Below are 6151 nucleotides of genomic sequence, written 5' to 3'. Positions count from 1 at the left end.
CCCCCCCCCCCTCCCGACCAGAGCTCTTAACCATGGACTTCCTCCTGTTGGCTGACCTTTAACGCTCTCACCCTCCTGGACTCTCATTGGCTGTTTTGTTATTTTCATTTGAAGAGAGAAATCGAAAAGGGCACTCTGGCTACAAGCCACAGAGAGGACGAAAAGAAGGCACATCGGCGTTGGAAGATGGAAACGCATAAGGAGGATAAGCACAACACAATCTCTACTTGGATCGTTTGCTCATTGGGCACTCTGTAGTAACACACACCTCCAAGAGGAATGAAATGCTTTTACACCATTTATCTCGCTACTTTAGCTTTTTGAAGCTATAAAAATTACTATGCTTTCTTTTTTAGATTCCATATAAACACATTGTTAAGATAAGAGGTGTATAGAATTTAGAATGAAGGGATAAATTCACGTTTTCTATATGTAGTACCTCATGCATCTAATCTTTTAACACAGTGCATTTTATTTATTTTGTGTTGCTGAAACACAATCTCATCCTGAGTGATTCCCAGGTTTGCTTTTTTCCCGTCTACTGTTTACTGCCGCGACAGTTACAAGAGAAATGCGCGTAGCTGTTGTAAATGTCACAGGAGGTAGCAGACAATTCTTGAGAGAGATCAGCCACCAGACACAATCAACTCAATTCAACAGCACACTTTATCACACTGTACTCACATCTGGGGTCCAAAACGTCAACAAAATGGCTTCAACTACTCTGCCAGCCTGCCTGCATGGGAGACAGGTGGGTGACTGTGATCCACCGATTCATATGCCATGAACCCTAGTGTTAATTTTTTTTAAACGGTTTTGATATAAGTCAGTGACTTTGCAGCTTGGGACAGATTAACAGATGCAGTAGGGGAGCACTGTGCAGGTGCCTGAATTAATGAAACTTAACACTACAGTTGATACAAGGTCTTCTCTTGAGTCTGTACAGCCTTAACTTTCAGCACTTGTTTTTTTTTCCAATCACCAAACTCTACAGTTTTTATTGCCCTTTTTAAGGTTTTAGCAGGGTGCTAGACAAATCCGCATAAACTGTGTTTGTTACGGCTTTGAAATGATAATTCACAGTAGTTTTTTTGAAGTGTGCACATTGTATACTGTGGAAAGTGTTGCAATTAGACCTATTTGGAGATTGACAGCTGTTGGGAAGATAGCTTCTCTTCATCTTCAGAAAAGGCATATTTTTCTCATTGCATTCTGAAGTTTTCCTCTATGTGAATGTGTGTGTGTGTGTGTGTGCGACACCTGTATTTTTAATAGCAGAGGCAGTTATGTAAACTACTATGTTACAATCTGTTGATGAGAGGGAACTACTGAGATTAAAGCTGCCAAAATGGCCTCAGCCTTCATCAAGCCATCTCACAGATAATCAGTCAATTTGCTGCTTTAGTTTAACTTAGTCATGAGGGCGTCGCTCACTGTGCTGGCAGTAATGAAACAAAATATCACGGCCTCTTTGAGATATCCCCTCAACAGGACAGTTTGCCGTCATTGTTGTTTCATAAACATTTGGACCACTTACCTCTGCACTCGTAGATTACAAGTTCTCCTGAACAATAAACTTTAATGGACAGATGTGAAGTAGAGTGGCAATAACTGACTCTGTGAGTTACACTCTGTTTTTATATGCATTACTGAATAGCAAAGAGGGGAATTGGTACACATTAAGAAAGGAAACGCTCTGGTGTTCAGGTGGTATTCCCTTCTGTCAATCTCCCTCTTTGCTTTCACTGACATTATTCAGTCAACTTCTGTGTTACAACACTTTAGAGCCCAAAACCTACACAAACCTCACTGCTGAGTGTAGTTTTGGGTGGGTAACGCTGTAGGACAAACAGTTCTGAATAGGAAACATACACCTATACCTCAGTAATTAAACAATCCTCACCAATCCAGTTGGACACGTTGGCATTCTTATTACTTTATAATGTCACTGTTCTGCGTAGTCATTTGTTGTTGCAATCTGAACTGGTCTCAGAGCCGCAAAGCTGCCAAACGCCTGTTTTAAATCCACCTCACTTCCTCCGAAAACCTCAGTAGTGTCTGTTTAGGTGCCACAAATATGTGGACATGTCAAACTTCCATTCTTCCTTATTTTGCCTTCACATCCATTTGCTCCTTTGTTCTGGATCCTCACCATTCCTCCTCTCTCTCACCTCTCCCTACACATTATCATTAGCTTCTCTTTATTTTATCACAGCCTCATTTCTCTGTCAGTGTTTGAAGACATGCAGTTCTATAATTGTCCAATATCCTCAACTAAAGAGACACAGAACCAGAAGCAGTGGAGACCCATCCAGTGGTTAAAGCATGTTTGAAAGCAAAAACACAGGCCTCTAGTTTGACCGAGGTAGTGTTGCATTTTCTCGGCAGTGCAAACAGCTGTTGACACTTTTTGCAGCTGCCAATAGAGGCAATTAAAAAGTGTGGGCCATGTGAGTTGTTCACCTGCCAGCCATGTAAGCTAACTAGTATCATAAATCATCTTCACAGTTTAACTTGATAATAGTATTTCTGATCATTCAAGTTTGAGTTCAATTTTAAAATTCATCAGCCTCCAAACAAAACAAATCACATGAACCAGAACGTGAAGCTCGTGCACAGTAATATGATTGAGCCCAATTAAATCTTAAAAATAAGGAGTCTTCTCTTCGTCACTTTCAAAGTGACTTGTTTTAAAGTATTTTGATTCGAAAGTGCTTTATTTAACGGAATCAGTATCCTCCTACCTAATAAATAATGGTTAACTGTGAAAGTAATTAATACATTATTTTGTTTGTATTATGAAGGTCACAGGAAATGCTTTCCCTAAAACTTCAGAGCTGCACGAAAAGTAACCCCTAGCCCTAATAACTGGTTTTCTGTTCTTTGGACAGCATCCACTCACAATGTAAATATGACTTTTTTTTTACACAAATTAATATAGAGGCAACATTTGTTAATAAGTTCATATTCTGCTGTTTTACACAGCATTAAGTTGTAATTATGTTACTGCTCCACTAAAAAGAGTGTTACTTACAAGCAAGTTGCACAGGTTTATTAAAACTAGAGGCCCATGTCTCTAAAGTCCTAAAGTCCCACAATGTGGCAAATTAATAAATTAATAAAAACTACCACAGAGAGCTTACCCTCTGGCAGCCACGTTGGAGGACCTCAGTGTTTTGGTTAAAAGGCTGATTGTGTTTCTATGCACAAAACGTATCCGTCACAAGAAAATTTACTAGACTTGTTAAAATGTTTGTGTTTCTTTGACTGAACTGTTTTTCTTTTCTTCTTTTTTTTTGCGTTGAATCAAGTTGTCACCTTGTTAGCTAGCAGCCTAACGTCACTGTATATTTTTTAAGAAGAGACATAAGTGAGATACTTGAGCCACAGCAGTAACTTTACTTTGAAAATAAATCTGCCTTACAGCCGTGGCCCAGCTGTGATGCATCATAACCACAGCAGATTTGATAGATTTGATGTAATTTGATTGACACAACTGCTAAAGCCTTTATCGTGAATTATTCAGATCAACGTGACTTTTTACTTGTTTTTTTTTCTTTCTTGTTTTCAGTATAGTCATTGTCCTGGATCTTTGTTAACTTGATTTTACCCGTGTCAGACTCATCCAGTTTCTGGTCAGAACCAGCAGAGTGTAACTGACATGTATCTTATGTACTTTCTATAATTTGTAATGGTTATCCATAAACCATAAACTCTTATTGTGTTAGTTTGTTTAAAAAAAAAAAGAAAAGGATTTGTATGTGTTTTTTAGAGATACATTTCAATGACAACTGGAAAAACTGCTGAGTTGGTTGATCTGTTCAGAGTTGAAATTATATATAAACGTGAAGGAGATGAATGAATGAAGAATGACACAGTAGATCTGGATGGTTGCATGATTACTGCTGAACCAGTGTTTGGCTTGCCAGATTCTTTTTATCTATGCAGCATTGGCAGGCTCACGGTCCACTTCCTGTGACCGCTTCACTTTCTGGAGTCTGATCATGTCAAACTCTAAACGATGAATGTTTACTTGGAGTTTGCATTTGTCTCCTGCAGTAGTGTCAGGAACAGCTAAACATACAGTAGAGCCCTTTATCTAAAAAAATTAAACAAACAACACTACTGCTGTACGAGTTTTACTTCATGTTTTTAAGTTTTTGAGCGGCTGCTGTTTTCCATGACAGTCAAAATGGTGAACACTGAACATTTTTGTGTTCGTTCTTCTTTACATACTGGTGCTTGCCTGTGGCAGATCAGAACTACAGAGAGGCACATTCGACACACCAGGATGCACATAAATAAGGACAGGCTTGTATCAAATCCTGTCACACCCACATGGCAAGATGAAGCTAGCAGGCACTTTTTGGTAGTTGCATTCTTCCAAAAACAGTGCAAAGCCGGTCAAATGAACTAAGATCAACATCTTTGTACTGCATGTATCAACAGTTAATGTGTAATATTTACTCATTTAATCAGTTTGTAATTGTATTCAGCTATTGTTTCATTTCATTTAACATTTGCTCAAATTTGCTGCTGATATGAATTGGTTGTTCGCCAGAAAACAGAACTTGTCCTCTCAGTCTAACGTCATTAGACATTTCCTCTGGCAGAAAAACAACCTGACTTGAAGTCAGTCCAAACTGTTTGCGATGTTGAGCCTTGTTATTCTACTTGCCATTTCTCTGCCTCTCTGACCCGTAGTCCCTGCTTTCATTTGAACTGCTTTTTCTCGGCCTATAACCATGCAAACAACATATGAAACAGGGTCACTGAAGGTCTGCGTATCATGAAGCTGAGCCGTGATTTGCAAAAAGTCCGCACCTCACAGACTGTCATGTCACTTCCAGCAACAATCCTTTTTTCAGTGCTGTTGCATCATTTGTAATCTGCGTGGAAAAATGTTTTTATTGCTTTTAGTCACACTTGAATAACCTATTGTTACAGAATTCCTGTATTATTCATGCATATTTTCCATAATCTGGACTGTTGGCATCATGTTTTCACAGCTATTAATACTCTTTTTCTGGTGATATATATTCTCATTTATATTTGTGTATGGTCCCAGGGCAACACTCGGCCCAGGCCTTTCCCTCAGCCTTACATGTTGAAATATGAGTAATATTTCAGTGCGGGGCTCTGCAAAACTTTCCTTCTCTAACCTCCAGTAAGGTTGCTGCAGTTAAACCTCTATTGCCTGTGTTCACTTAGTGAAGCTGTCAGTCTCCGTCCTCCCTACACAAGCTATACCTTTTTATATAAATAGTTTAGTAATTTTACAAAATGCTCTAACAAGGCCAGTGAAGCCGCAAGATCTGAAATTGAGTCATGCTGCTAGAAAAAAATCTTGTAATTTTTTGTGTATTTGTCAAATTAATTTTGAATCTGTATGAAAAAGGCACATTTTTTTCTATTAAACCAACAATAAAGATGTAATATGAAAACAACCCATGCTGTCTTCGCCAGTCACTCTTTTGTCGGCTGTGTGCTTAACTGCTCTACTTCCACATCAGACACCGCAGGCGCTCAGGTCATGTTGGAGATTAACCCCAGGTCCCTTGGAAGATGTGGTGATTCAAAGAAATACTCTGCTGCTGTTCAGGGACACACTAAATGGGTTGTCAAAAGTGTGATCGGCTCATTGTCACCACAGCAACGTGGCTGACTTCATTCAGGCATTTAGTCCCTATTCCCCTATTTAACCTCAGTCACAGCCAGGCAGCTAATCATGCTGAATCTTGGAAATCACGCTTTGCTGGATCAGTTCCAAGCAGCAGAGCTCTTTATGGACATACAGGGAACTATTGTGTACATGTCTTAAGGCAAGTAATTAATCACTTGTTGACCCCGGTTTTGAGCCTGGGGCCGTGATTTCTCTTTTAGATAAATAAGCATTACAATAAAGAATGATCATTAACTGTGACCCGTGCATTTAAAAAACAAATCTGTGTCATATATACCTAAAGTCTTATTAAACCACGACGACACAGTTCTTCTGCTATCTGGCATAACTCTTATTTTCAACAAGGGTTGATTAATGTGATCAGGTCTCAAAACAAGTGCCGGTGTTTAAGGTAGATGACTGCACCACAATCACAAAGGTGACTTTTGAGACAAAGATAAAGTTTCAAGCATTTAGATTTTTTTTAAA

Source organism: Micropterus dolomieu, linkage group LG19, assembly GCF_021292245.1.
Source record: "Micropterus dolomieu isolate WLL.071019.BEF.003 ecotype Adirondacks linkage group LG19, ASM2129224v1, whole genome shotgun sequence".
Lineage (NCBI taxonomy): Eukaryota > Metazoa > Chordata > Actinopteri > Centrarchiformes > Centrarchidae > Micropterus > Micropterus dolomieu.
This window is presented reverse-complemented; position numbering follows the sequence as displayed.